Source organism: Dipodomys merriami, unplaced genomic scaffold, assembly GCF_024711535.1.
Source record: "Dipodomys merriami isolate MVZ:Mamm:240054 unplaced genomic scaffold, mDipMer1.0.p SCAF_12, whole genome shotgun sequence".
In the NCBI taxonomy this organism is placed as follows: domain Eukaryota; kingdom Metazoa; phylum Chordata; class Mammalia; order Rodentia; family Heteromyidae; genus Dipodomys; species Dipodomys merriami.
The window spans coordinates 15,850,376-15,873,298 of NW_027202493.1; the positions used below are offsets into that span (position 1 = coordinate 15,850,376).

Sequence of the window (22,923 nt, forward strand, 5' to 3'; positions counted from 1 at the left end):
AGATACAACTCTTAAAGAAATTCTAATACTTAAAATTTTATAAACAATAATAACTGGAGAACTTTCCAAAAACTAATATAAATATTATATTAAATAATTTCTTCCTGGAAATAGAATAATATTTTTAACTTAGTCTATGACTTTCATATTACTTTGGAATCAAAGTCAGACAAAGATAGTACAGAAAAGAAAATAGCCACTGAGCCTATCTCATAAATATAGACATAATCATGCACAGTAAAATGTCAGCAAATAAAATTAAGAACATAAAATTAGGCATGCAGTATGTCCAAATAGGGCTATTTCCATAGATGCAAGCCTTGCTCTGCATTTGAATATATATCAATATAACTCATAGTATCACCTAGAGAAGAAAAATTAGATAATCATATGAATTGATGCAGAAAAATTTGACAGAATGTAACATGCATGCATTATCATAACTCAGAAAACAGGAAACGAAAATGGCTTTTAAGTTGATAAACAGAATCTATACACCACCAACAGATGACATTGTATCTGATAATAACTACCTCTTTTTCCTGAGATAGAGAAAGGAATAAGAATGTCCAATCTCATATTCTCATTTAAGGTCACATTAGACTGTAGAATATTATGCTAAATTACACAAGGCAGGTATGGAAACAAAATGTGGCATAATCTAACTTATGTGTAGAGAGTACAATGAAGCCACAATGAGAATGGTGTATATAATAGCTAAAGAGAAAAATGAGGAGATATTGATCATAGGATACACATTTCATTTGTGAAAAATATATTTGGGGATCGAATGCACAGTCTAGTTAATGTGGATAATAGCAAGACATTGTATATATTAAAGGGAAAATTTAAATTGTTATCACAACATGCTCAATATTTATGAATATGAATGTTAACTAGGTTGGCTCAATTATTTCAGTGTATTCATAAATCACAACATCACCTTATACAAAATAAACATTAAATTATAAATTATCAATTTATGATTTTTAAAATCATCATAGAGGAAACTAACTCTTCTGATGAAGAAGTACATTTCTAGCTCATGAATAGATACACAGAAAAATATTTATGAGATAAAATATAAATAACAACAATAGACCCAACTCTATGAGAAATAATATTCATTCTACATGCAATAAATATTATAATCTATCATCTTAAATGATAAAGAGTTGAGATGAATTTTTTAATAAATGATACCATTTATGGATTTGCCATTTATTGAAAAGATAGATCAATTCCTTATACTGTAAACAAGAATGAATTCGTGTGTGTGTGTGTGAATATACTAGTGGAATTCCAAAATTCAAAAGGAAAGGGACTGGAAAGATGGCTCAAAAGTAGAATGCTTGCCTTGCACACACAAGGCCCTGGGTTCGATTCCTCAGCACTACATAAACAGAAAAAGCCAGAAGTGGTGCTGTGGCTCAAGTGGTAGAGTACTAGCCTTGAGCTGAAGAGCTGAGGGACAGCACCCAAGCCCAAAGTTCAGGCCTCATGACCACCACCACCACCACCATCACCACCAACAACAACAAATTAAAAGGAAATTATAAAATTTCTGTAGATGTCAAGAAGTAATAACACTTATTTTTTGTATCAAGAAGTAATAATACTTATTTTTTGTTTATATGATTGCCTATATAGCAAAGAAAAATAATTAAAATTCATAGGAATTATAATAATATAATGTGCTACAGACAGCAATAAAAGTGTAGTCTATAAAATAAACATTTAAAAATTGTGTTCCTAAATAATAATGAATTTATTATTACTAAAATTTGGTAATAACATCATTTATAATTACTAGAAAAAGAATGTAAGCTTGATAGTAAATGTAAGAAAATACATACAATTCCTGTTTATGAGTAAATAAAAAGCATTAACAAAGGAAAGCAAGGAAAACTCTACATAATCAAATTCATGGTATTTATGGATTTAATAGTATTGTAAACATGAAAATTCTCCATAAATCAATATCCTATATTTAGTCAAATTTCTATCAAAATCATAGCTAAATTATATAGATAGATATACACAAATATATCTATATATTACATATCTTATTCTCTGTCTCTGTCTGTCTGTCTCTTTGTGCTGGTCCTGGAGGCCCGGGACTTAATCTCAGGGCCAAGGTATTGTGTCTAGCTCTATTGCTCAAGGCTAACACTCCACTACTTCTACCACAGCTCCAATTTTGTCTTCGGGGTATTTAATTGGAGGTAAGAGAGAGATAGAATTCTCAGAGACTTTCCTGCTCAGTTGGCTTTTAATTGTGATCCTCCGATCTCAGCCATTGAGTACCTAGGCTACAGGAGTCTGACAAGTAAAATTATTCCAAAAAAATTTTTTTTGATCGGTCGTGGGGCTTGATCTCCGGGCCTGGGCGCCGTCCCTCAGCTCTTCAGCTCAAGGCGACCGCTCTACCGCTTGAGCCACAGCACCACTTCGGGCTTTTTCTTCTTATGTGGTGCTGAGGAATCGAACCCAGGGCCTCGTGCATGCAAGGTGAGCACTCTACTACTGAGTCACCTTTCCAGCCCAGTAATGCATTTTTTAATATATATTTTTATTGTAAAGATACTATACAAAGGGGTTACAGTTACATGAGTAAGGTAATGAGTATACTTCATATCGAGCAATGTTTTAGTAAAGGACAGGCTATTAGAACAATTAAAACATAATCTTAACTTACAGAATAAATACAGTTTAACTTCAATGAATTGTTTTTGTGGGTCATGGGGCTTGAACTCTGGGCCTGAATGCTGTTCCTTAGCTCTTTAGCTCAAGGCAAATACTCTACCACTTGAGCCATTTCCAGTTTTCTGAGTGGTTGATTAGAGATAAAAGTCTCATGGACTTTCTTGTCAGGGCTGGCTTTGAACCATGATCCTCAGATCTCAGCCTCCTAAGTAGCTAGGATAACAGGCTTGAGCCACTGGCATCCAGCTTTAACTTCAATTAAATATTATGTACCAATATTATTAATATTTCATGTTAAGCTATTTCAATATCAATTTGATAATACATTATTATAAACTTTGATATAATATTTCATGCAGAAAGAGCTTTTGATATATTATTGTGTGCTGTTAAGATTCTTTATCAGTCAGTGATAAAAGAACAGGTGGATTAATGCATATATGCTTTCTAAATTATGTGGACATTCTAAATTATTAGTGATGATTGATTATGTAAAAATATTCTGGAAGGACGTTTTGCATAACAATGCTCTCTCAATATATAAGTGCATTTTGCTATGAAGGCTTAGTGTTTCTTCTGTACACCCATTATATATGACTTTGTTTGACTTTGTTATTAATTCAAAAGCCTTTAAGCAATCCTTTACTTTATGTAAGATTTATATTAGATGTAATTTTAGAGGAAAATATAAGCTCCCTTTGTTCGTTTGCATTGAGCTGACTCAGGAGGTCCTGCACCAGCACATGTACTGCTTTAAATTAAAACTGTATGAATTCATGATAAAAACCCACCATCCACACAGATTATTATGTTTCCAAGTGTACACGAATATTTAACTGATAACAGGCTATTAAAATAAATCTCAAATTTCTGATCTATTACTGCAGTTGTACTATGTCCTAATATTAGAAGTAGTGTTTTCTAAATATTAATTTTTGTGTGAAAACTTTAGATTTTCAGAATTGATGGAATTAAGCATTAATAGTAGAAAGGATATGTCATTCATTCCATCATTTTTCCTAGAAATACCATGCTTTCCAGGAAATATACTTTCATTAAAAATGAGCTCTATTTTGAACATTAGAATTTCAGTTTTCCAAAGCAGGCCAGACATGTTGTAGAGCCCTATGCTTACTCTCAGTCAGCCAGCCAAAGGGAAAAATGCATAAAAAATGTTAGGAAAAGTAACTCATTTCAGGAGGTTGAATCATGAATGTCTTCTGATATGTTACAGACTTGGATTGCAAGTTGTGCTGCTAATTTGTAGAACATTTATGAAGTTGAAAGCAGGAGTAAGTGATGTCATTTGTGGGTCTTAAAGGAGATGTCGTGAAAGCAAGATTTTCCTCTTGATTTTTTTCCCCCAGACACGTTGAAGCCTCCTCTATCACAAAGCACCTGCCATGATGTACTGTGCTGCTACAGGCCCAAATCAAAAGAACCAGGGAGCAGGGATTAATACCTCTGGATTCATGAGCCAGAATAAATTTTTCCTAATTACAAGTTTATATTCCCAGGTATTTTGTCACAGTAACACGAAGCTAACCATCACAATCACCTTGATGACATGCATGGGAAGTAGGCTTACATTGACTTAATACCAGCTCAAGGTCCAGGAGCCCAACACATGTATGTTCTTAGAACTGAATTACCTTTCAGATACTAAAACAGTTTATGAATGGAGTGAAGAAATAACAAAGGAGAGAAAAAATAACAAACACATACAATTAAAACGAACATTAGAATTCTGTGGAACTAGGTATTGTAAACAAGGATTAGAATGTAGATGGAAGAAGTTGTCACCAGGAAAGGACCAGGATGCTAGATGCAACTGTAGCTGAAATATGGACTCAGAGTTCACCCTGGAGTAATCTGTTGCCAAGTATAGCACTGGAACTGACTAAAATGAAGGTCAATTTAAGACAGATCAAAGGAAATTGTTAAGCAGTCACTGCATGGCTATAGACATCAACTTAACTATGATAAGAGGTACCTGTGTCCTCTGGAGTCAGCTATCATACTGGGCTCCATTCACCAAATAGAAAACCCCAACCCCCTGTGTTGCACACATGCTCTCTGTTAATCCTAGACTGTGAGCTGTGGCTTCACAAAACCAAGAGTAGAACTGTGGAACTATGATAATAATATTACTTTCCTCAATGACAGAATATGTGAGAAAATATACCATCCGGATTATGATCTGGCACACAGGCTATTGTTGTGAATGAGATGAACACAGCCTCAACATAGTGACTCAAATATATTTCCTTGATAGGTTTTGGAATTCTTGTCTTCGAGTGATTACAGTCTCTTGTGCACTTTCTGGATGTTCCCTTGCTGATCCTATGAATTGTGAGCTTGTGCTTCAATGAACTCAGAAGTGTAGTTGTAGAGGTGGGAAGGAAGATACAGTAGAGGAAAAACAAAGGAGGAGGCAACAATGCTTGATAGGAAATGTACTCATTACCTTGCTCATGTAACTGTATCCCCTCTATACAGTATTTTTACAATAAAAATGTATTAAAAAAAGAAGTGGCCAAATGATCATTTTGATCATCCCCTAGCTGTGGATTTGACTCTGTGACCCAAATCAATGCACACACACCACTCACCTGCATTCTACCAATGTGCTCACTGACTTTCTGACCTCTGTGTCTTCCCTACATTAATATATTACACGTGGGATCTAAACGTATAAAGATGACTTTGTAAGAAGATTTCTCTTTGAAATTTGTCTGGACAGAAATGACTAAGGTAGGTCCAAAGATCAGTGACAATAGCTAATTAATTTTTACTCAATGTATATTTTATTTTTTCTTGTATTCAAAAAGAATCTTATAGTATAACTTAATTGTGCCAAAGGAGATCAATGTGATATTTACCACATGGATAAAACATACTTTGATCAAATTCACCCTATCTATACTACTTTCTTAACCGTCTTCCCTTTCCCTGAAAATTAAACAGTTTTTGGTGAGTTTCATTGTTCTATTTACACACACACAAATACAAGTTCTTTTATAATGTTCATTCCATGTCTTCTAAACCCCCTTCTACCCACTGATACCTGCAAAACTTCCCCTTTTATAATCATTACATATAACAATTTTAGGGCCTAGTTTCTTCATATTTTTTGCATACTATATTTGTCTTTCTGAGTGTGAATTTTCCCTAGTTTGATGATCTGTCATATTGATTCTCCTTCAGATGACACAATTACATTCTTCTTTATGGTTGAACTATAATATATATATATATATATATATATATATATATATATATATATGCTTTATTATCTTTATTCACTGGACAACGAGATGGGTACCATATCTCAGATACTGTAATTAGTACTTCTATGAATATGTGTGTGCAAATACCTTTCTTGTATGTTGGTGTGCATGCCGGTAGATATATGTCCAAGAGGGGTATAAAAAATGACATGATAGTTCTATTTGTAGGTTCTTGAGGCACAACACACTTATTTTCATAGTTGCTATACTAACTTATATTCCCACCAACAATATGTAAAGGGTTCTTTCTCCCTTGACAATCCACCAATATTTCTTGTTGATATTTTCTTCCTAGTAGCCATTTTGACTGAGTGAACTGGATTCTCAATGTCTTTTCCTTTATGCATACAGATGTTGCCCATTTTTCATGAATTTATTAGCCACTCTTAATTCTGCTGAGAACTTTCTGATCAATTTGTTTGCTCATTTATTCATTGGGTTATTTATTGTTTTGCTTATTTTTTTGCCATCCAGACAAACTCAAGTTAAATAACAGATAAACAGGTCTAAGTCTCTGGACCAATCTCTGCCCCTCATGTCTTCTTACCTCTTCATATTATACGCAATAAATCCTGTCAGCAGGTCCCTATTGCCCACTCAAAACAAAGACTTTAAATGTACTCATTACCTAACTCATGAAACTGTGACCCCGCTGTACAGTATTTTTACAATAAAAATATATACAAAAACCCTAAGACTTTAGGGAGGAAGAACATTGCACAACAGAATTTACTGACTGCATCGATTTAAGTAACAGTTTCAGGTCTTCTCACTATCAAAGATCATGCTATGTGAGGCTACAGCCACAGACTTCCTGGTATCTCCTACAGACAAATCTAGAGCACACAGGCAAGGATAGATAAAAGTCTTATGCTATTGACCTATCCAAAGCATTCAGAGAAAGGAATTAGAATCGTATCATCTCATTTGTGTTTTTTTTTTAATTTTTTTTTTTTAGTTTTGGTGAAGTTATTCTTTCAATTCTTACTGCTACAATGCCTTTTCCATCATGACGACTACCACCCACTCAATGATCTACTTATATCATCAGTGTGTCTTCTGAATCAACACTTCAAGCTAAATACTCTGTAGTTAGTTCAGTTCCTTGCATCTATATTTCCTTCCTCACCCACATCCCTTGTCTCGTCATAGAGAAACTGTTGACATAAGAAATCCCGTCATCAGCTCTCTTTATGAAGGAAGCTACTCCTTACTCATGAAGGGAAATTTTTTCCTACAGTTTCTGAAATTAATTAGATGCTCATTTTCAAATACCCTAGGCTTTAAAAAGATCATTGCATCCTTTAAGGTCTGAAAAAAAATGAGAATAATATAGTGGCAGTTCCTCGGATTGGGCCAGATAGGACGGACTAAGATTTATTCTAAAAATAATTTCCCTCATCATAATTGACATCACAAAATCTAATGACAATGTACACAAACAGATCAAGAAGATATGAGCAACACTGTGTGTATTTTATAACAGAAAAAAGCTACATATATCATCATGTAACCCATGATTCTTTTACAGTCTAAAGAAAAGTAAATGTGAAAATGAAATAAAACTGTATATATTCATCACATACAATATTGAAGCAGGAAGAAGAAAAATATCTATCAACCCTTGTAGGATGAGGTGACATTATGAATGAGCATTAATCCATCCTTCCCTGTAGGATGAGGTCAAGATACACACAAATCAAATTTCCAGCAGAATTTTTTGCCAGCATCCTGTTCTGACAATGAGTACAGTTCACTTCAGAGTCAACCATCATGATCCTCTCTCCAATGATACTCTCCATAACTCCCAAGTGCTTATGTTGGGCAAAAGCTGTGTCTGTGCCATTTCAATCCCCACCAGGGAATAGAAAGAAGATGTGAAATGTAAAATATTCTTTATAGTCATCCCAGTCTTATATAAAGGATCAGAAGGGTAATGAGCCATATGGCATGAAGTTGAAAGTATAGAAGGAAAATGTGTGTTTTGAACTATAATCATCTGCCTTATCAAATATGCCATGGTATATTTGGCAGCATTTATAGACAGCTATAATTTTATTAAATGCATCATCCAGAAATCACAACTTTCTCTGACCATTGCTATTGTTCTTTTTAAGTCTGAAGAAGCATGGCAGTCAGTAAAGCCATATCGCGGTGACCACTTAGATTTTAATTTAACCTATTTTAAGATTCACAGAAAGTTTAAACCTCACATCTCTGTCACTATGATGGATTTCTGTGGCATTGCTACAGGGCAAAATCGTTGGGAGGAGAGCTCTGAAGTAGACACTAAGGACAGAATTACCTAGGCCCCAGTTCTGTTTTCCTGATGTGTGTATTCTTTTCAAGGATACCACAAAAGTGATATTTCAAATCCCTCTAGCCATATCCAGTGGAATCATCGAGAGGCATGCAGAATAGGGTAGCTTTATGAATATTCATAGCAGCACATGGCCCATTATGATTCATTGTGGTGTGCAAAATACAGCTGCTTTGCTCCAAGCTCACCAGGAGAGCAGAGGGTACTTGTTTTAAGTGTTCCCCAAGGTCAAAACTAGTTATCTGTTTCATACTTAGAAAATTATCCATCTTACTGTTCATGTTTAAAGCAAGATGTCCTTTAAAACTTTACAGATCTATAAGTAAGCCTCCTCCTTTTCAACTAAAAGTGAAGCATTTGAAAACTGATAGACACAAAAACAGATTCTCTATGAAATTAAGCTCTTTTCATGTTCTTCAGTTTTCCTGTTCTGTTTATATTTTATGAATATTTACATGATGAGAGGTTTGGGGATTTTACACTCCAGAATATGCAATCTGCCAGCAATCTATTGTTAACAATGAAATTCAATTACATGTCCGGGTGCAGTGGTACCAAGTAGAAATATCAGTGAATTAAGAAATGGATGGCCTTTCTTGTACTTGACATTTTTATTCTTGTTTGAAAATACTGCATTTTCACATTATGAAACCAAATTAAAACTAGCTCACATATAGCAAAACAAGCTCCTGCACCAGCAGCAGTGTGGAGATAGATAAGGAGTATGGATAGATAAGGGTATGCATATGGTAAAATACTTTATATGTTCCTGTGAAGATAAAACAATGTGCTTGATGTTTTAAAAAGAGGAGGGATGATGTAAGGGAGTAGCTGGTGTGTTTGGGGGGGGGGCAGAGTTTGATGAGAGTATTTTGTACTCCTATGTGGAAATTTCACAATGAAATTCCAGAGGTGCAATTAATAGATGCCAATATGAAAATCTTACTAAAAACAAGATCAGTAAACTATGAATACCAGCAGCTGCTAACTATTTGCAAAAGACACAACCAATAAAGTACTGTTTTCAAAAATACTAAAGGCTGCTTAAATTTCCAGAATTAATTCAGAACAGGGCAAAAGTTCTGGATATCCAGTTCACTAAACAGAGTTTACAGGTGGTAACTCTATGGACATAATTTTTAATTGTGTGACATTGGGGAATTAAATGACAATATTGACCTAACTCCAAAACACTGGTGATCATAGATAGGGGTGAGGATATGAAAAGCATTCATTTCTGGTGAGGATGCGAAGTGATGCAGCCACTTTGGGAATTACAACTGTTTCTTACTAGAACAAACTTACTGTAAGCATATAACGAAGCAGTTGAGCTCCTTGTCATTTGTGGCTCATGCCTGTAACCCTAGCTACTCAATGTAAGATTCACCCAGAGAAGGAGAAGCAGGCTCCTCCCTCCTCTTGACTAGGTCTCTGCCCAGTACCTGTGTCACCTATGTAATCTGCACATCTGGAGGTCACATCCTGGGCTACCACCCTTCCCACTGCTCAGCCTACTCCTTCCTTCTGCCACATGATCTCTACCTTGCATGACAGGAAGGGGGGTGATGGGAGGGGTTCAGTAAAATAAACTTCTCTTCCTGACTGAAAGTGTAGTGTTCTCTTTACCAGCTACCTAATTAAACCTACATATTTGAATACCTAACTCTCAGGAGGCTGAGATCTGAGGATCACGGTTCAAAGCCAACCTGGGCAGCAAAGTCTATGAGACTCTTATCTCCAATTAAGACCAGAAAATCAGGAGTGGTGCTGTGGTTCAAGTGGCAGAGCACTGGCCTTGAGCTGAAGAGCTGAGGGACAGCACCCAAGCCCAGAGTTCAAGCCCCATGACCAACAAAAAAAAAAAAAAAAAAAAAAAAAAAAAAACAACAACAACACATGAATGTTCATATAAAGCTCTTTACAGCCTAAATTGAAATTTGGGCGGATTCTATTAGACTTAGATATCTGTGTCCGAGAATAAGATCCATGGTATAATGGCAGAATTTATAATATGCACTTCATGAAGGGCCTAATGCTGATTTAGTGATAGGAGAACTTCGTTTTGGTTAATGAAGCACAGTGGTCTCACAACAGATATGAATATCAGCAACTTGGGTCACATCATTGCCCCAGTGAGTCCACAGAAAACGTGCTACATCAAAGATTCTGACCATGCACGTTTCTGACAAAGATGCTTACAGCCAAAATACCATTTCACAGTCTTTACTTAATTTTGTCTCCTCCTCACCTATTGGATTGCTGAGGCAAACTTTTATCTAATTTATGCAATGAATGAAAATCAATTTCAGTAAATACCAAAAAGCTATTTAAGGTAAAAACTAGATACTAAATTTTATCTATAAAATTATACAAGACTCAGTTGTTTAAGGATACAGGTGCACCTGTTGCAACAATGAGAAGTACAAGTAGTCATGTCCAAAACGAGCTTTACAACGTCGGTGGGGGGGGGCGGGGGGAGGAGAAGGATTGGGAGGGGGAGGGGGGAGGCTGGGAAGGGATGTGAAGGGTAAAACAAAGGAGGAGGGTGCAATGCTTGGTAAGAAATGTACGCATTATCCTGCCCATGTAATTGTAACCCCTCTGTACAGTATGTTCACAAATAAAATTAAATAAAATTAAAAAAAATTATACAAGACTCAGAAAACACTGTGCCAAGGAATCTCCAAGGGGGAGTTTCTTCATAGGATAGAAATAAAACAGCATAAGCTTATACAATAAATTTATTATGGAATCAATAAAGGAATCAATAGTCAATGGAAACAAAATACGTAGATTTACATGCCTATATGACTGTAGGTTCAGAAGTCAATGGGAACACAATAAATAGACTTATGTGCCTATATGACTGTAGGTTAAGAAATGTATGCATTATCCTGCCCATGTAATTGTAACCCCTCTGTACAGTATGTTCTCAAGTAAAATAAAATAAAATTAAAAAAAAAAGAAATAGCCTTTTAATAAAGGCCTCAGGGAAAACTGGGCTGCCATTTAGAAAATATCTAGTTTATTTCTATATGGTATCATATACAGCAATAATATTTAAATGGGTTAGGGATAGAAGAGTACGAATGAATCATGCAAGTACTAGGAAAAATGATGAGTAAATAGTTCTTTGAATGTCATATAGGATTTCTTCCTTTCTTTTTCTTTTTGGCTTTGCTCTCTGATAGGCAAAATCAACAATGCCTAAAAACAAAGGTGATATTGTAAAAAGTCTTATAGTCAAAGGACTTGGTGCCCAAACCTCAAAGGATAAAGTTTCACTCTTTTCCATTACATCATTGAGGTTTTTTGTTTTGTTTTGTTCTGTTTTTGTTTTTACTGAATTGATTGTTATAACATTTATTACTACAGCTACGTCTGGCTGATATGTCATTCATATTTTCCTATGTATTTTACTGATTTATAAGAGCTGAGTTTGAACATCATGTTCTTATATTTGACTTTAACCAATTGATGTTCTCAAGTTCTTTTCACATGCACACGGATACCTGAAATTCTTCCTTTGCAGTCTGTGTAGGAACTACAAACCTACCTTCTTGTGATTATGTGAGCAATGCTTGCCCCTAGCTTTCTCCCTGCAGTGTGCAGCAGAGTGGCTTAACAAATAAAACTTGATGGGATTAATGAACAACATTTTAGTTTCCTTTTTTGAAGTAATTATTACTATTAGTTTTCTGTTAATAGTGGCAAAATGGTAAATGCCAGGAGTAAAATTACTCAACAAAAAGGAAGAGCTAAAGAAAAAAAATGCCGGTTAAAAAGTCTTAGAACTAAGGCTGGGAAGATGTCTCAGTGGTAGAGTGCTTGCTTTGCATGTTTGAGGCCCTGGGTTCAATTCCTTAGCACCATGTAAGCAGGAAAAGCCAGAAGTGGCGCTGTGGCTCAAGTGGTAGAGCTTTAGCTTTGAGCTGAAATGCTGAGGGTCAAGGTCCAGGCCTAGAGTTCAGGCCCCACAACTAGAAAAAAAAAATGTCTTAGAACCAGGACTCTGAGAAAAAATATAATCTGCTTGAGCCTTCAGTTGATGCCAAAACAACTCATATTTTAGTTATTTTGATGGTCATACTAAAAAGCAATATGGACAATTTCATTGCTTATTTGATCTTTAAGGATTCAAATCCTAGGCATGTGTATTCATTCACTAGTGATTATTTGTCCCCAGCTCTTGTACTGGCTTGTGAACACAAGCAAGATACTGCTGCCATTGATTAGAGTACAAGGGGAAATGCTCTTTTAGTGATTATAGCTATGTGACCACTTTAATTAACTATTCATACTTTTTTAAACAATATACGTACAACCCTTTTTATTGGAGTACTTATACTCAAAAATTGTCTTTTGTAGATTGTGCTTTTTAAAATATATATATCACAAACTAGAATATGCAAAGTTAATCTCACTTCTTGAAACTACTCAATAGTTCACAATGTACGATGTCTATGACAGAGAGTGTTATTAAGCTCTACATATTCACCAGACCCATTGGCATTTCATGAGGTGATAATTTGTAGGGTTGCAACACAGGAATAATGTATGCTTATGAATTATTCTTTTGTCAACCCTATGATGCTGTCAGAGAGTTAATTAAACAGTTGGATGATGTAGCCTGCTTTTTTGCAAAATCACACATACCAATATAATCTAGTATTAATAAGTTCAATATCAAATACATGGGGACATATAGAAGGAAGTTGATTTTCTAATGGAGCCTATACTTCTAACATACAGTTCCTCAAATGGAAGCATTTGCTAATGAATTATTCTAGATTTCTTATTATTTTTTATTTTTATTACAAAAATAACATGAAAAGTAATTTAAGTTAAACATCTTCAGTTATATAAGTGAAAATAATATTCAACTACAAATGTATATTTGTACTACTTTAGGACATTACGATTCTATGAAAAATGATAATCATTTCTTGATAAACACAAAATACATGAAGGCATCAGTGCTAAAAATAAAGATTAAAAAATTTAAAAAGATTCTTTATTTTAAACAAAAAGCAAGTCAATTGTCTTGCAATTTTTAGCACTATGAAAATTATTGGAAATTGATGGAAATCTTGTAATCAATGGGTCTTTATAATCTGGGTGCCTGTGGTTCATGTCTACAATGCTAGTTACTCAGCAGTCTGAGAGTTGAGGATTGCATTTTGAAGCCAGACCAAGAGAAGGAAAGTTCATGAGACTCTTTATCTCCAATAAAACACCCCCAAAAAGCCAGAAGTGGTGCTATGGATCAAGTGGTAGAGCACTAGACTGGAATAAAAGAAACTCAGGGATGATGACCAGGGCCTGATTTCATATATTATATTTATATATTATTTTATATATATATATTATATATTTATATATATTTATTATATATATAATATATATATAAATATATATAAATAAATATATATATAAATAAATATATATTTATTATATATATATTTATATATTTATAAATATATAAACACTACTCCATATTTCATGGATTTATGTTAATTATGAATGAAATCTAGGAGAAATTCTCATTTAAAATAAATAGCTAATGGGATCATTGAATATTATAAAGATAATTTGGAATTCGTCAAAAGCTATAAGAAAATTCACACCTGTTGACATACATATTAAATATATTATAATTGTTTATGAAGTAGTCTTTGTATGTCTTATTATAGGAAAAAATAAAATTCTATTTCACCAAAATAATAACTTGAAATTATAACCATTTTCACATTGCAATTTTATGTCCAAAAGAATTAAGGACCAAAAATAAAATTCCCCTTTCATCCGCTATTGCTACCAGGTTCCATCAAGTTATTTTACATTACACATATAAGTAGATCCTCACTACCACATAAGAATGAATATTAGGGAAGAAAATGCAGTCAATTTAAAATTAGTGAAATAAAAATATACCTAAGAACATGTTAAGTAATAATAAATGTTAATTAATTATTAAATCCTTAGAACTATCATTTTCAATTATCTTAGATTTTTTAGAAATGACGGTGAAATGTACAAATAAATATTTATTTGATGAAGCAGAAGTAGAAACAGCTTTTATGACAATATAGTTGAATACTATCCCCATTGATACAGTATTCATTGTCAAACATTCTGTAAGTTTGGCTGTTCACACAGTGTGTGTGTGTGTGTGTGTGTGTGTGTGTGTGTGTGTGTGTCTGTACATGCTTTATTGTGTTATGAGGTGATGTAAAAGCTGAAATGAATTGAAAGGGAGAGAGCTTTTGCATTAAAAAAGAGCTCGTGCTACAAGGAATCTTGACATGCAAAAATAAAACAACATTCGCTTAACAAAAAAGTTATTTTACATTTTTAGTAATGAAGTAGTAAAATACTAATACTAAAATACTAACACAGGAAATAAATAATGTATCCTTTCAGCTTTCAGTTTTCAAATCAAAGTACTTGTTCAAACTCATTTTGCACAGGTGACCTTCTAACTTACTGAGTCACATTTAAAAATCTTGCCATATTTAATGTAGAAAATAAGGATTAATCTTTAGTCTATGTGCTCCTCATTGTGCCCTATTACACATACAGATTAGCTCATGTGTTCATACAGAAGACATGGTTAAAACAATAGCTCCTAAATCTCGCTGATTAATATCAGGGGTACCTTTTGCAGTAATAGTCCTCATAATTCTCCCTCAATGTTTAGACATGCTTTCTCTTCATAAAGAGCCTTTGAATTAGTCTCAGGATTGGAGAAGATAAATTATATTGTGTAGACCTACATGAAAAATTAGAATATAACCTATTAAAATACTTGTCTAAATTACATATTACAGACATTTTCATCTAAAGAACAGAAAAACTATACTCAGAAACTAAAATACTTTAATTTACAGTTAGATTTGGATTTATACTCAAAATCAATTATGTGTCCTTGACAAAACCTTTTATTATATCCTAATAATTTTAGCTACCAAAAAGATATTAAAATATATTTAAAGCCACAGACAGCTTTAATCTTGCAAGAGCATCATTCCGATTTATGTGAGATAAATTTGGAAAGGTCAAATTCACTGTAACAAAAGATATTTTTTGGTTGTCTTTATAATGAAAAAAGCTAAAAATCTATGCCAGAGGAATTAAGTATTCAGACACATATTTTTTATTTTCTCTACTCTAGCATGGTTGTGAAATTATTTAATAAGTTGTCATTTTAGAAAAAAAAGATTTCAAATGATGAAAGTCTATAAGAGTAGAGCTCCAACCTTGTATGGCAAACTGAATGATTTAGTAAAGTAGAATTCTTAGCAGTGCTAATAAATATATTGTTGATATTATTATTATTACAACAACTAGGTAAGGTGAATATTAACATCAGCAGTTTCAGATTGATCTGTAACAAGTTTAGAAAACTCCTAGAGTCCTGTAGAATTAAATGATGAAATGAGATGGGAAACCCAGAGCTCTTCCATTCACATTTTTTGGTCTGTATTTTACTGTCTTGAGCTGTCAGCCCCTTAAATCCTCTACTTAGAGCTGGAAAGAGACAAAAATCAATCTATTCAGTACTAAATGGTCCTCTTCCCCTAATATGCTTTCTAAAACGTATAAATGTTGCCTATGGAACAACTCATAAACACACATTCTGTTCCCTCTGAGAAATCTCTCAGGAATTACTGCTGCTTACAAAGTTTCTTCCCCTAATTTATGATTTTAACTCTACTTATTCTATTTCATGTAATATTGTCTGTCTTGATAGTTCATTCTTTGTTTCTTTTTTTTTGCTCCAGTGAATAATTTACAGGAATAAATTGTAAACTTATACTACTCAATTCTATGGAATATCTTCTTTTCAAATTATTTATATGCATCTCCACTGGCCCACCACTGTTGAATCTCCTCCATAAAGAAAAATCCAAAGTTGCTGATAAGAAGAAAAGAGAAAAAAATTAAAACAAATTTTGAGATACTGAATTACTTTGGTTGTAAATGTTTGATTTTTATGAGCTCATTAATGCACGTTAATATTCTTCATTGAGATGAAATTGACTACCTATATTTTTATGCTTCTTAACAGTGTGAGTTGTTTTACAAACTAGTGATTTTTATTGCCCCATTAGTATTCTAAATTGAGTTTGGGTGGTAGAAATGACACAATTATCTTATTTTTATTAGATACCTCCTTATAAGGACTTTACACTGTTTTACTCCCTTTCTATTCTTTATCATGTACTAATCTAAAAGAATCTGTGTGACCATACCAAGTAACCAATGATTCTGCTTAGCTAAATCTACACTGAAATAGTTACAATAAAAATATTAAATACAAATTTCTAAGCATCATAAGCAAACATATTTACATTCTCTGATGTTCTTTGTGACAAGACTAATATATCCAAGCTGCATTATGTGGAGAGAGAAACAGAAAATATAAGTAGAAATACCAACATTCTATTCAACTACTCTAACTTACTCAACTAATTAGAGGCCATGCTACTACTGCTTTAGTAACAATTCCTTAGCTTCACAACATTCATGACTTAATATTCTTTTACCCAATTTTCTCTTTAGCTTTTTTTTTTAATTCAAGGATCTTATACAAGATTGCTCAGAAAAAGATGCAGGGAGGGGGAGAGTTGGGATGAACTGAAAGCATTCATTTTAAAGTATGTTCAGAAAAAAACAACAACAATGGAGATGATAGGGAAAAGAAAACACCACAAGACTGGGTGGAATGTAGAGCAGCAGGAACTCTTTATTAAGGAAGTGGCGCTGTAGCTCAAGTGGTAGAGTGCTCGCCTTGAGCTGAAGAGCTGAGGGACAGCGCCTAGGCCCAGAGTTCAAGCCCCACGACCGACAAAAAATAAAAAAAAATAAAAATAAAATAAATCTGCCGGGCGCTGGTGGCTCACGCCTGTAATCCTAGCTATTCAGGAGGCTGAGATCTGAGGATCGCGGTTCAAAGCCAGCCCGGGCAGGAGAGACCGTGAGACTCCTATCTCCAATAAACCACTAGAAAACCGGAAGTGGCGCTGTAGCTCAAGTGGTAGAGCGCTCGCCTTGAGCTGAAAAGCTGAGGGACAGCGCCCAGGCCCAGAGTTCAAGCCCCACGACCGACAAAAAAAAAAAAAAAAAAAAAAGAATATGGAAGAGCAGTTCCATTGCTTGTAGAAATGAAAAAAGGCATGACCACTTTGAGAGGTACAGTGGGGAAAACTAGATCATATACACATTAAGGGTCCCTCCAACACTCAGATCCGCCACACTAATGACCAAATTCTCCACATACAAATCCCTTGGTAACATAGCAAGCCCTATTCATATCATAGCTGTGTAGTCAGGTAAATATATGTCCAGCAATGGTGCAAATGTTCTGAATTGGTGCTGATGTTAAAACTTCTCTAAAACACAAGTTTATATTTTTTAAAAGGATAGGGTGGGACCAATATTGTTACATCACCAAGGCTTTAACACTAGAAATGGCAGCTTCTTTTTAATCTAAGAGAAAAGGAACAGAAGTCAAGGGCTTCTCTTCACAATCATAGGTAGAAAAATACCAAACTATTCTTTCATTCTTTGCTTTGTAAATGTCTTATTCTTTTTTTTCTTAAACTTTCCCCCCCCCATGTTTTCTCAAACTGTAGATTGCTTCTTAAAGAAGCCCTACATTTCAACCTATGTCTAATTATGCATAGATTTCTGTATAACAATTCTTCTCTCATGATCCTTGAGCTTTACTTTATACTGCTTTTATACTGCTCGGTTCCCACATTTATTTTCCATGGAATTGACTGAATCCTCAAGGACTCACTGCTTGAGCTCCAATACATATGGGATACTTTATCTCAACCTCCTAAGTAGCTAGGTGTACAGACATGAGTCACTTGTACTTATATTTCCAACTAAAGTCAACCATCTACTTGTGTCTATCTAGGTCTTGCAACATACTGTCTACTCAAGGCCATCATTCCAGTAATTTCATTCTTCTTTCTTCTGTAATTTTTATTCCTCCATTATATCATACTAAGTCACTGTTTTTTTCACAATGTCTAGATACTCTAGCAGCTTAGTCTATATACTAAGTACTGTATTCATTAACTAGCAAAGACTTTACTCATAGACAAAGATGAGTGAATTGCAATCCACATCAGGTGATTAGGCATTACAGCTATTCAAATGAAAAATTTTGTAGAGTTAAAAATACCTGGAAATAGCTATCACTGAACCCAATAGAGCCATCCAGGTGGGAAGAGATTACCACAGTACTGATGCACATTTTGAAGCTCTATTTATCTGTGAAGCAGTCACGTTATGTGAAAATTGTGTGCTACCTAAATATCGCAATCAGCACAGTGACATTCTCAATTTTAGGTGAGTGAATCTATGAGTCCAGGCACATGGCTTTTGCCTTTGTTGTCCATGATGTGGTAATTTCCCCTGATTATAATATCCAAACTACTGTCTCCTAACTTAAGATAGATTACAATGGCCCTGAAAATGAAATTTGCTTCTTTATTGTCATATTCCACCTCAAAAATTTCCTTATGTAATTGCAAAAATTGTCTTATTCTTTCCAAACAAAAACATGGAACATTCTGTATCAAGCCCTGTTAAAACAAGCACAATGATTTAACAGTGTCTTTACTACTGGCAATCAACAAGGAATATGAGACAAATGATGACAAAGGAAAGTATTTTACATGATCTGAATACATAAAGGTGTTCATCCTTTCTTCTTATTTTGTTGTGTTCTAGATGTGCTGAATAGCAATATATATGTTTCAGATTCTATACCTTTGAGTTCAAATGTTCAGTATCTCAAACCATTGCTCTCTTGTCTTGTGACACTCATACTTTCTCTGGGTGAAACTTAGGAGCAGAGGATAAATTCAAACATTTTTGAGTCCTCTGCTGATACTATCTTAATCCTAGAGAGAATTGTCATTTGTCTGCTACCTGGGAGGATTAGTAATCTTAGACTTGTCATAATACTATTTCATTAAAATCCTCAGAGATTTGCATGTCATATTTGCTCAAGGACTGTGCTAATCTTGCCTGTGTTTTTCCAATTTTAGCAAGTGCACTGACAAAGCAAGTGTTTTAATCGTAATGCTATTCTAGAAATTGGATTTCACACATTTTAGTGTTATGACAAGTATCACTCTGTTTTATCATTTCTTTCAAACATTTTAACTTGTATTTTCAGAGAAGACAAAATAACAGTGTCTCCACTCTTTGGAAAACTTTTCTTTCTGGAATTTTCTAAATACACAGTTCAGCCTTTAATGGAAAGAAATCTGAATGCTAGATTTATTTTTCTGGTTGCTTCTAATGCTATGCAAATCTTGACACTGCTAGTCTCTACTATCTCATTCATTTGTGATGTAATCAGTAAGATATTTTATCTTTTTTTCATTTTAATTTTCTTATATTTTATTATATTCTTCATTATTAATTAGTGAAAGGGAACACATAATTCCCAGACAAACATAACTATTGTGAGGGGTCAACTTACATTTAGAAGTTAGGAAACAGTCCTTTCAGCAGGTTTCTTTCTTCACCCAACAACCTAGACATGCTAAGTAAAGGGCACTTGGCTAAATCCAAGGTGTTGCTAAAAGACTTGCTTTTGGCTTGGATGCCCTTCAATCCCACACTTTTTGAGTGAATGTTCTCCAATTGGGCACAGTTATTCATTGTGTAAAATAGTCAAGATTCTTGATTCCCACTAAGATCAGAAAAAAAGCTGATTCTTTTATACCTGCCTTGACAATTCCCTGTAACACATGTCCCTTTCATTGCCAAACAAAAGCAGTCATATAACTTTTGCATTCTCAGGAGAGACTTCATTCCAAATTCCATGTTAGCATGTCAATATTCCCAAAGATTCCTTTGTACATTGGTAAATATCTACTGTCAGTTAGCCATTCATGGAAGACTCTTGATAGTACAGAACACATTGTTAAGAAGCAAGGTACATGTAGGAAAAGGCCATTCATATCACACACTCTCCCTCTCATGGAAACCCCTTTGTAATGAGATTGAGATGTTTTTGCAGGAAAATTTTGAATTGATAGATTTTGAACATTGACAAATATCTCTATACAATTCCTGCAAAAATGTCATCTCATCATAAAGCAGTAATTTGAAATACTTCCACCAAACACTATGTTTCTAGACCCTCAATATTACACAGAAATACAGCAAATGCTTCTCTTTGGCTTTTTTTGTCTGTCTTGGAGTTTACACTGTGAGCTTGGGAATTGTCTCGGTACACTTCATCTCAAGGCTTGAGCTATGCCCTTTAAGAGACACTGCCAGTTTCAGTTTTCTGGTGGTCATTTAGAGAAAAAAAATCTCATGGATTTTCCTGCCCGTGCTTCTTTGAACCTTATCCTCAGATCTCACCTTCCTGGGTACTTAGGATTACAGGCCTGAGCCACTGGCGCTCAGCTGTTCTTAATTTTCTCTAATAAAATACCATAGTAGTAACTTAAAAATTATCCACTGGTATTTAAACAACATCGAAGAAATTTCACAACATCGAAGAAATTTCACAGCATCTCCTAAGAGAAAATTTGCAATGAAGTGTTCCAGTCCACTTTGAGGTTGCTTCCTTCTGAAGAGGAAACCCATACATAAATGAGGAAGGAAAAGGAAAATTATCAGAGACATGTAGATCTAAATTCGATAACCACATTCACAAAAGATTGAAGATATTGTAGGAAAATCATCTTTCATTTGGACATAATTCATTTAAGTGAGATTACATTAAATAGCCAGTGTTTTTCATTTTTAACCATTGTATTATATGAAAAGACATACCTCTAAAATGGTGCTAACATTTACCTCTTTGTTATAAGATTAGACACCATTTCTAAACTCTAGTATCTACACAGTGAAATATATTTCTCATCTAATATTCCATTTCTGAAGACAATTACTTGGTAAACAATTATTTAATTCAAGAATGGACAAACTCTTTAATCCACAACATTCACTATTCTTCACTATCTCCACATTTATCCTTCAAATCCTCATTTAGAAATGAATTCAATGCCTCCATCAGAACGAATGATATCACCCCATTTGTTAGAAAAGACTTGGAAAAATTATATTAAGTGAAGGGTTAATGGATTGATATCTGTGTTATACTTTAAGCCTGCTTTCTCAGACCATTCTTTTTTTTTCTGTAAAATATAAGGGTCCTTAGATTTCCCTTTATAAGTTGGTGTTTTGTTTTAGTTCACTTATTTTTTTTTGATATTGTCTGCCTAGGAATTTCCAATGTAGTCTAGACTGGCCTTGAACTAACAATCCTAATGCTTGTGCCTTCTTAGTGTCTAGTGCTTGGATTTCAGGTGTGTGCCACCATGCTTGGCTCCATTTATCTACTTCTTACAATTAGCCTTTACTTTGTAATCACAACCACTATCAGGTAGGATTACATAAAGGAAAGGATAGTCTAAAACAAATTAAGGAAATTATAACTAAATTATAGGTCACTCATACTTAATATTGTAATGCTTTAGGAAATATGTGTAATGCAAGCCTTGGTGGGCCAATTGTGTTTTATGTTGCCAGAGTCCTGTGCCATAGGCCCAACCCCAGGGGTCATCATAAATCAGGTCTAGCCACTTATTCCAGAAATCAAAGGAGAAGTTAATGATAGAAAGCATGAAAGGAGTTTAATATTCCATGAGATCATATGGAAGACAAGGGAGATCAAGTGTCTTGGGAGATGGGTACTCACATAACCTCCAAGATTATATAGCAAAATATTGTGTGCAATCAAGTAGTCTTGCTCAAACTCTGGTATGATTGATCTTTGTCTCAGTTCTGCTCACACAGTCTTATAGGTACCAAGAAAATTGCTGCTGCTCAAGAGATAAACTTTATTTGATTCCTTGGATTTTTGTTATGAATAAAATGTGATCCTTTTCCATTCTCATGAAATGATCACTCCAGCTTTGGAGTGAAGTCTCATTATGGTATGATCTACCTCCAAGGCTCTACTGGTGCTGGAAGGCATAGAGAAATGACTGAAGACTTCCTGACGTGGTGTCATAAGTTTGAAATAGGATTTTATAAAAGCTAGCATTTTGCAATGTGTTGAAAATCTCTTAGTTATACTTATTTATCCTAGAAGGGGGGGGTTAAAGGCCTTATATGAGCATTTCATAAACGTTTAACATGTCTACATTCAGAATTGAACAGAAATCTGACCAAAAGACCAAGACAAATGAGATACAAAACAAAAAGAGTGATAAATGACTTTATCCTGCTTTGAGGTGCCCTTTTGATATGCAGCAATCCAAATGACAAGTATGTACTTTTAGCAAAAATAACTTCAGAATTGTTGGTATATTAAAATTTAAAAAATGAACATTAATAAATTTGGGGAAGAGAATATCATTAAAAGTGTCACTCTGGAAAGCCATGTAGAGGCTCCTGAAAAAAATTAAATGTAGAATTGTCCTATGATCTAGCAAGTCTACATCTGGGAATTCATTGAAAATATTACAAGTCAGGATACAGTGAAGCCATCAAAATAAACATGTTTATTGCACTATTCACCATAGCTAAAATGAGAAATCAGCCCAGATGCCAATC

At 34.3% G+C, this 22,923-nt stretch overlaps 1 protein-coding gene and 1 non-coding gene across 2 annotated transcripts in view; both read right to left on the reverse strand.

Moving 5' to 3' along the window:
• Sgcz (sarcoglycan zeta) overlaps positions 1–22,923 on the reverse strand; it is an 874,745-nt gene that overhangs the window by 236,874 nt on the left and 614,948 nt on the right. The window lies entirely within an intron of this gene.
• Positions 19,303–19,409, reverse strand: LOC138823469 (U6 spliceosomal RNA). Its single transcript, XR_011370822.1, has one exon. It is a non-coding gene; the product is annotated as a U6 spliceosomal RNA (small nuclear RNA).